Source organism: Anopheles nili, chromosome 3 (assembly GCF_943737925.1).
Source record: "Anopheles nili chromosome 3, idAnoNiliSN_F5_01, whole genome shotgun sequence".
NCBI lineage: Eukaryota > Metazoa > Arthropoda > Insecta > Diptera > Culicidae > Anopheles > Anopheles nili.
In genome coordinates, this window is record NC_071292.1 from 21,637,239 (window position 1) to 21,647,500 (window position 10,262).

A 10,262-nucleotide genomic window follows, 5' to 3' on the forward strand; every position below is an offset into this window, starting at 1 on the left:
TCACTACAATCTCGCCTTCTCACGTTCGTCCGTATTCGTCGTCTGCTAGATTTTCTCTCATGTATTCTGCATGTTTTACCTTTTCTTTTCATTTCGTTTTAATACTTTATGATTAAATCTTGCTGCTGCTGCTCGGTTTCAATCTGCTTTCAAAGTGGTAATTACAAAATGTACTGACCTGCAAACTATAATCGTATCTCATACCGCGTGCGTTTTGGCTGTTTGTTTGTTCTTACTTCTTCCGTCTACCTTTGTGTTTATTGAACCTATGTTTCCCTTGCAATATGCGTACTATCGGCTTCTGTCTACGCCGTCTAGGCGCAGCATTTGTATGCCCTGTGGTACCTTGCCATCGTCTGCCTTTCGTCCTATCACGCACGCATGCAAGAGTTAGTGTATGGTCGCTTCGAGTGGGTTTCGTAACAATTTTTGGCTAGTTTGAATTGAATTCGAGTATAAATCTCGTACATTTTGCTTCGTTAGCGATTAAAGATCGGAATATTCTTCTATTTCTGTTCACAACTCTTCATCCTCATTCGACATTCCATACGATAACTAACCGATCGCACTAAATCATAATTGCTTAGATCGCTTCTTGCGCTTTTGTTTTCTTCTCGTAAACGCAACAAAACACATTGTGAATTACATCCTTAATGAACCATAAAAGTGTACATTACCCTCTTACTGTTTCGGCAACATTCAAAGGTTGGTACATAAATTCCGGCATTGGCATGCTTTGCTTGCAAATCAACGGTAAATGTATGATGGTGTTCTTGGCATCTGCGGTTGTTCGTTTGACTTTCCTTTTTTTTTCTTGGGTGGTATTTATGTAACATCAGTAAATGTTGTTTTTTTTCTTGGGTGTAATACTGCTATGGTATGTGTACAGGTGGTTGTTATGTTTCGAATTTTTAGTACGTTTTAGGACTTGTTTCGTGATTTGTCTAGAGTGTTTTGAACAGCATGATTTATTTTATGTCATTGTTACGCCATTTCACTTTTGCTTATACTTGCTGCATTTTTTTTACTGCTTGTTACTTCATATCTTTAGTTGTGGTACTGATTTGAATGGCAACCACAACGTTGTCTACCTTTGTTTCATCGTGTTTTGTTTTCCATGTGTATTTAATTTATTGACAGTGAGAGTAGGAAAAAAGAGCTATTTGTTACCCGAATGCCTGGCTTGGCCGTTTGTGTTGAGTATTTAACTTACTGCCCATGCTGATATGGTGTACCAGTGTTTTTTTATATGTTATGTAATTAATTTTCTGTTCATCGGTTGCTTTTACTTTTACACTAACATAACAAAACGTTCGTTTCGGGTGACTAATCGAGACATAAAGTCGATTTACCGGATACGTTTTCTGCGGTCCTTCATGCTTGCTTTTTTACGTTTCTGAGTGTGTAGAATTTTACTAATATTTCTGTCTTGCTTGCAACGAAACCATTTGCATTATATTTATATTTTCAGTTGATTTTTTTTATTAGTTTTTATTAATATTTTACTCTGCAAATACGCTTAAACTGTTTGTTGTTTTTTTTTTGCTTTAAATCTCGTCGTTTTTCTTCAATATCTCCGACGTACGAAACGATTGACATTCGAAGGTTGGAAATGAGTGCAGCTCGAGCACAAAACCCGCTCGGCCCTCCCCTCCCCGACCGATGGCGCCTTTACCAGTGAAATGTTCAGTGGTTCCTGTTTCAAGTGTATTAATAACGTATTTTTTTTTGCCGCCTTTCTGTCTCTCACTCACTCTCCCCTGCGCAATTTGTTTCAATATTTCAACCTTCCGTTTGCCTTTCCCTTCGCCACTTGACCGACGCTACGCTATATACTCTGCTTATGATTTTCCTTTGAGTTCCTAAGAGTTTCTTAATATGTACAAAATCACATTCGCCTGACGGGCAGACCCATTGGCATTTGCCTCGAAAGAGAGAGAGAGATTCAAAACGGTCCGCAAGGGTGCACTTTGCCCTTCGCGTCCCAATTGCCGTGCTGACGAAGAGCTTTCTGGATCAAATACTGCCACCAAGTGGGGGGGTGTAGGTTTTATGTAGGTTTACTGTATCGGTGCGAGTGTTAGTGTATTGAAAAGAAGCTTTCGCTCCTTCGCATGCTAGCGTGGCTCCCAGTGATCGAGCCTGCTCCTGGCAGTAGCCCACGGGTACGCCTGCTTCGATCATTGAAGCCTTTCTCGAACCGGTTTCCGGTGTCGTTGGAGAATGATTCATTAGTTTGCTAGCTTTTAGAACACAAGCGGTTCTTCACGCACCGTCAACGCGTTCTACCTTTAATGGCAGTCTAATCTTGAGTTTGGTTTTCCTTTGCATACGCTCGCACGCGCGTGTGTGTGGGCGTGTTTTCCGGCGTGCAGAATTCACGGTCGCTTTATGATAGTTGGCGGGTGTTTTTGCGGGACCATTGCTCATCCCGTTCTAGGGAGGAGTGTTGATTAAATTTAATCTAGTTCGTTTGCTCTACGCGCCCGCACGGACAAAAAAGGGCTCAATATCATCGGCATGGTGCATATCGCGCCTATGATGTCCCCACGTTTTAAACCCACGCTGCCCGTCGGTTTAAATCGATTATTAATTTGTTTTAAATGTCATATCTACAAATGGTGGTGAACGTCGAATGTTCGAATCGTGCAACGGAGCGCCCTGCTGCGCAAGGGAAATGAGGAATGGGCAAACGCTGTTCATCTGGTTGGGTTTTAACCGCTACGCTTTTCGCTTCTTTGCTGCCTCAATTACTGCCTGCGTGTGCCGTTAAAGTTAAGCTTCTCGCTTTTCTCCCTGTGCACTGCAGGTGCCTGCACCGCCCTTGCTCGTGTACGTCTAGTTATGTATGTAGTTTTCCTCCCTTGAGCTCGCTATATGTTGATGAGCGACGTTCCCAATAGTGTTTCGTTCTCTTTATTACGACAAATTTGTAAAGGATGCATTGAATTATTGCTTAGTAAGATGCTTAAACTTTAGGGGAGAAAGGATGAAACCGAAGTTGAACGTTTGGGGTGGGTTACGTATGCTCTTAGTATGAAGCGATCGGAGCAGTTAATGATCATTATATTTTAAAAGGTGTTTAAAATTTAGTAGAAGGCCAACATCCTGCATTACCTTATTTGCCAATTGACACAAAGAGAGAGAGAGTGAATTTAAACTGTGGAAATACAAGTAGAATACTAAAGTGAAAATGTTCTGATTCAATGAACTTAGCAAAATAAGTAAAAACAGAGCATACATCGCGATGCGATGCGAATATGAAAGCGATGTATGGTTTAAGATGAGTGGAAGAAGACTATCGGGAAATTTACACACGATAAAAAGTGGTCAAAAATGGGCATTGGGAATTAGGATACACATTTAACCCGCACTGAGAGCAGCTTCGGATCTACACGTTTACGTTCATATTTCGTTCTCTTTGCCGCCAGCCGGCGAGTGTGTATGCTTTTGTTTAAATGTTTTACTTAGACGATTTTAGATTAGCTTTTGCTTTTTAGTTTCAATTCTTACAACCGGACTCAAGTTGCCAACCCGATCCCGGTGCACTTCGATAACGAGGTTGTGTCGCGGCAACTGAGCTGTGCCTCGTGTATCGTGGGTGCTTTTTGTTTAGTATTGTTTACTAATTAAAATATTCACATTTATCAAATTTATGTAAACGGCATAGAAAATTGTACGTGTGTCCGTGTGGTACGTGTGGATTGCATGGCGTGTTTTTGTGTGTAGTGTCAACGTCAAAGTATGTTTTTCTTCGTTTTTCCGTTCGGTCTGTATCGTCCTTTTACAGTCTGTTATCGTGTGCCTTCGGTCATCGAACCTGCGCTCCGTTCTGGTACAAGGAGTGGTGGTATAAAACGTTACCAAAATATATGCGAGGACCTGCGTATGTATGTGAGTGTGTGTGTGTGTATTTTCCTTGTTCCTGTACTACCGGCACTCAACGGTCCTTTGGCACCTCTCGAAGAGACCGCGGGAATCGACTTTGCAGCAGACCTTTGGAGGAACTGCTGAATCTACGTTTGGCCTAGTGAAAAATCTCACACGATTGCGTGAGTAAAAAATAAGTCTACATTTTCCCATCCTGCCGGGCTTTCCTCACCCAATAAAGATGGGAAGTGGCATACGAATGGCCGCTGGTGCGTTGGGCCAGGAAACGAGCTAGGAACGGGGAAGCGCCCGGTACAAACGCATAAACTAATTCGCGCCAACGCGCTCCTTACAAACAGGCAGACAGGGGGGTTAGATTGGCACCGGATTCCGGCGTACGATTCAGTCATCACTTAATCACGGTGGTGAAAAACAACTAGCCTACGAAAACTCCGGGTTCTTGCTACGGGGCGTATAAGTGGTATAAAAATTAACTCCAACCCATAATGGAAGCCACTAAGAGAACCCATTAAACGTATATGAATTCGTTTTCGATTTTGTTTCGTGTGTTTCGTTGGGATAGATATCGATCAAGTGATCGTACGTAAACGGGCAAACGAATGTTCGTGTTTTTGTTGGGGGTGGGAAATATTTTCCGCTTGCCCTCCAAGGAAGCCTCCAGCCACTGCAGCCGGTAAGACTGTTGCCAATTCGTCCCCTGTTCATGATATGGTACATTTAGCAGGCTTTTCTGCTCTACCTGTGGTGCGGTTTCTAGCTTTCTCTTAGCATTTCCATTCATCCCGGGAGTGTTGCGAGCGCTTTTCCACAAAAGACGTTTAATCCGAACAAAATTAGCCTTAAATTCCTGGAAAAGTGTATGCCATACTTCAGTCGAGCACTCCTTCGCTCCGTACTGCTGTGAATTGCGCCTTTTTTTTTTTGGGAAGTGTGTGCGAGTTATATTTCGTATTCGGGATTTGCTCGTGTCGGTACTTTTCTTGCCTTTTCCTTTTATTGAAATTCGATTAAGGTTCGAGATTTAGTTTATGCCACAGTTTAAGTCGTGTGTTTTTTTTTGCTCTTTTGCTTCAATTTTGCTCCCCAGCTGCCTCGGGCTCTGCGAGTGTCATATTCTAGTGTGCTAGTGCGGGAGAGAAAGAGAGAGATAAAAAATCAGAATGTGTTTCGAGTTTTCCAACGACAGCGCGCCACCAGGATGCGCGAGTGTTGGACACGGGCAAGACCAAAGATCGCACCCGCATCGTGCGAAAGAGTACTCTGGTCGTGTGTAGAATGTGATTTCTAACGTGCACTGGGCCTAAACTGTTCGATTTCCGTTTCACATCACTAGGAAGCCGACTCGGGCTCGCCTCATCCCAGCTGACGCTCACCACGTGTTGCGTCACTACCTTAAAGAAACGCCACCTTCAACGCCCCCTGTTTGTCCTTGCTTGGCACACAATTCGCAGGTAATTCTCATGCTCTCAGTTTTTTGTTGTTGTTTAAATTTGGTTTATTTGTAATTAAACTTTATACGCTTGCTTTAAATTGTCCTTAAACCTTATAGTAATGTAATTTCGTTCGCCTCTTGCACCACCCCGCTCGGCCCGCTGCCGCAACTACGGTAACCGTACCGGTGTTCCTGGGGTTTCCGGGAAGTCGCCCTGTTCGTCCTCGCGCGTACGCAATTTTATTTACTTTTTTCCTTCCTTTTTGGCTTCCTTCTCCTCCACTACTGTTCTAATAATTCGCTTAATTTCAATGATTGGCCACCATTTTGCTTTAATTTGTAATACTTGGGTTTATTTACTGCTTTACTCCTTCCTCTTCATTTTATTTCGAAAATCGCTCACTCAACAATATCGTCATTTGTGTCCTTGTGTTGTGGTGGTGTGTGGGTGTGTCCTGCCATCGCTCCACACACCGCCGTACTACGTCTCGTCTACTGCCTGTTGTGCGTGTAAACGGCATCCTTGCAATGCCCTTCCACCGAAGGGACTCTGTCTACCCTCCACTGCCCTTTAAATCAACGGGCCTGGCCCCGACCGTCCCAATATACTTTCCTGATATAATTCAAATTCCTTCACTAGTCTAGCGTAAATCTACGAGTCAAAGGATTCATTCCGAATTGGTTTCTTATATCAATAGGGATCTCTCGCACGTACTCTCTATCTCTTGTGCTTTACCTACTAGCTCTCTTTCTCTCTCTCTCTCTTTCTCTCTCTCTCTTTCTCTTTCCTTTATCTACTCACGTCCTAAAGAATTGATTATGTTTCCTTAAACGTTAGCTTCAACTTTACAATTTGGTTTACCTTTACTTGTTTTTTTTTTATGAAAAATTCATAGAATTTCTTAAATATTTCGGCCAACCACCGGGCGGCCCGGTGCGGGGGCTGCGCTCCGCGCCTCGGCACCCCGCACCATCCCGCCCGCCGGTCCATCCGAAAGTGGGTGCTATAATTCACGCTCAAAACGCTCGAGTTTGCTCGTATTGGAACGGGGGGATGCCCGGGCGGAGCGCGCAAAAACTGAAGGATTAGCTACCAAAAGGACTTTTGCCGTTCGCACCCGCATACCCCCCTCCACCAGCCAGTTGATGTAAGACCATGTGCGACGGGGCGCGCTATGGTTCGTTTTATCATTATTAATTCATTTCTCTATAATTATATGCGTAATGTATATGTAATAACTAGTAATATGTATATGTATATATTTTTAATATTTATCTACTATTTACTTATTAAACGTTACGTTTTCTTTGTGTGGGTGAGTGGTTTGGGATTTCTTTTAATCTTAGCTTATCATTGTTCGTTAAATTATGTAGATTCATTCGCCATTCGCGCGCAATTTGCTTTAATTTCAATTAACTATCGGCTTACCTATTTATAATTGATTGAAATTGTATGATTTACGTTTGTGCGTGGGGTTGTGTCGGGGTACTTACTGCACTTACCGAAAGAGAGAGAGGAAAAGAATAAATGCTACTTGCTCTTCCATTTTCACGCCATCGCTATTAATTCGATCGGACGAAAGTTCTGTACAATGCAATGCGCACGCCCAAAACAACTTGGGCACGATCGCAGCCCACATTCGATCGATCGTGGATCGTGCTTCGTTCATTATGCTGTCCGCATAGATTAGCGTTTGCGGGCGCAGGCGTTTTTGGTTCGCACTTTTATTCCATTTGTTTTCTCGTTCATCTTTCGCATAATTTTTGCTCCAAGGTGTTCGATCACTGTCAGCTTTTTCTATCACCTTTCACTCTGGTTTACGTTGACTCACGCTCTAGCCCTTGCTGTTCCTTTCTTGTGAATCGCCCACACACGTACGCGCTACTAACACGAGCTAGAACTACATAATCTATTGGTTTGCCCTTTTTCTGCTCCGGTTTTCTAACAAAATCAACAATGCTTCTACAGATAGCATATACAAACGGAATCGCGAGCGTTATAAGGAAAGAAGTGGCATCAATCTTCTCATCCGATGGACTACCTAACACGTGGCGCTCCTTTCGTCCAGCGAAACAAGATAAACATGAAAACACGGGAAGCCTTCATTGGTTTCGTTCACATTAATAGTAAGAAAAATGTCAAAAAACTATCCGTGAGCCGTAAACTAGCACAATATTAACGGGCTAAATTTGAACATCAAACTACGAACCACAAGCAACAAACAGGAGAGTGCAGAAAACAAAACAATTGACGTTCAACAAAACGGGCGCTGCTTTGATGTACTGATAAATCTTTCGCAATTGTCAGCCATAGGGAACAGTTGGATCGAGTTGATCGAAGATGCAAATGCTCCACAATATGGTTTCGAGCGCTCAAAATCAACGGTTCTAGCTTTACTGGTCTCAATTCTATTGGCCACTTTGCGCTCACAATTTACCCACTTCTAGCACTCTGGTTGTTACACGATCGTCTTCGAACTTTAGTTTTCACTTTATAAGAAATGCGACTGTAGATTGCCTCCCTCTTCACCGGCTCTCGAGCACGTAAATCTTGTAAATGCCAACAGAAGCGTTTGCAAGATTTCCCTCGCCTTTTCTGCCTATTCGGTGCTTCATTATATTCAATCCCTAGAGTGGTGCGATGAAATGATGCCCTGTCAGTAAAGGCTGCTGCCAAAATTGAAGGTAACTAGATGCTGGCCAAAATTATGGTTTCCTTTAACATCTTACCTTCTATGAGATTAAATGATTTTTCTTTATATTAGTAAACGTGATCGATCGAATTGTTCAAACAGAATTGTTTGCTGAATTATATCTAGATGTACAGAAACTAGATGCTAAAAATGTTAGAGAGTGATGAAAGCTGCATTTGGAGTGCTATTCGTAAGAAATTAGTAAAGAATCTTATTCATCGCATCGTCTTTTTGAAGGATGCAAAATATTCAGTAGTCAATGTGGCTCAGCATCTGGTGGTTTTCAATAGATCATCGTTTAAATGACGGGTCAGAATTAACGAATTTACAATGAAAACCCAATCGAATGGGCCAAGTGATGAAAGTACCATACTGAACGTTTTAAGAATAATGAGCGGCCTGCAATCAACTACCAGTTCTAACACTACTATAAATGCCACCGCCGGAGTCGTAACCACTAGCAACGGCACTCATGATCGTACGCATAAGATAGCCTCCTAAGCCATACATTTTTCTGACCAAGTCATACTTTTTTGCCTCCGACAATCCTTTCGAACTCGATTCATTCGGAGTATTCTATGTGAGAATCAACCTGCCGATGGTAATTGGTGAATCGGTGCTGTGTAGCTCTTTATTACTGCGCTGCGCCATAACTCGCCCCAATGCGATCGGTTTTAGTTTCTATATTACGTTTAATAATATTTCATTTCTCTTTATGTATCACAGTCATGCTGCTGTTGATAATTTTCCGCATATTTGTTTCCGACTATCTGGGCTTACGGGCGCAAGCACAGACACACACGCGCGTTCTCGGGGACACATTTCGATTGCACCGTCATTTTTGCTACTCCATTTACCAGGCTTCAGGTTGTTCGCGCTGACTTCTACGGTCCTTAACCGGGGATGAATGGTTGTGGGGCTCGCTGCTGAAATCTCCTAGCTTCTGTAGTTCTGCCGCTCGTGTAGCCTGTGTACGTACATATCTGTGCATTATTGTGGTTTATTTACTTGATTCTTGCATGTTTATTTTTTTCCATTAATTTAATTCTGGTTTCTACATTGTACATGGGGGTCGCTGGACTCGCAGCTTCCCCAGCAAATCCGCGAGCTCTCGTTTGTTCGTTTGCTTGCTAATGCTTTAATAATACAACTCGGTTAGGTGTAAGGATGCTCGTGCTCGATCGTCCACTAGCAAACGGTACTTTATTGCCGATTTTGGAGAAGCTGAGGCGGGCCAGCGCCGTCGGAACAAATGCAGTAGAAAGGGGAAAATCTCTTACATTCAATTGAAGCAAGTAGAGTAACGCTGTTGTGGTGATTGAATTTAAAAATACAAGAAAATCTGTATCAAGCAAGTTAACAAATTGTTGGTACAAATCTTATCAAAACATTAAAATAACTTTCGTAGATGGTTATAGATTTTAAAGCAACAACAGCCACAAGCGTACTCACAAATTTGAATAGTTACAAAACGACCGATTCGTGATATGGCTGACGACATACCTGATGTTATGTTTGTGCTTTAACAAAACTAAGGACATTTCCACTGCATCCGTTCAAATGAGCCCACTCGCCTTGTCCTCTTCCATCGGTCATCCCTGGCCACTAGCCTGTCGAGCATCCTAGCAAGCACCGCGCCAGGTCGGCTCTGATTAGTAATTTAGAAATTTCACTTTACTGCTTCGGTTGCGCGTGCATTTTCCCTCCCCCACCCGCCGAGCCACCGTGCCTCTCACCCCCTTTTTCCCGTGTGGGCGTGTGGGCGTGATTGACGATCGGTCGGCGGAACCGACGGAGGAAAATCCGCACCTCGGCAACGCTAATAAACGACGAACTGAGAAAGAAAATCTCTCCTCCCACTGCCACCGCTCGATCAGTCACAACTCCTGTGTGTGTGTGTGTGTGTGTGTGTGTGTTTGTGTGTCACGGGAAAGAAGAATTTGCAGATGTATGTGTCGGTGTGGGGGTGTATTTTATAACTCCTTTTTCTTCCTTTTGCGGGCGTCATCGCAACTACATCACGCCCTTTGCGTGTGCCTTTTCCGGAGTGTGTTTGTGTGTGTATCTGAGTGCTCCCTGTATGCGCCTGCATAATACTCTTTGGAGAGGGTTTGTTTAAATTACTTCTTAGCTGATCTACGCACGATGGCAACAACAACAAAAAATCCATCCGAACGTAAAGAACCGATACCTCCTCAAGGCAGTCTCCGTGCGGATATACGATCGCTCTACGCTTCCATACGCCT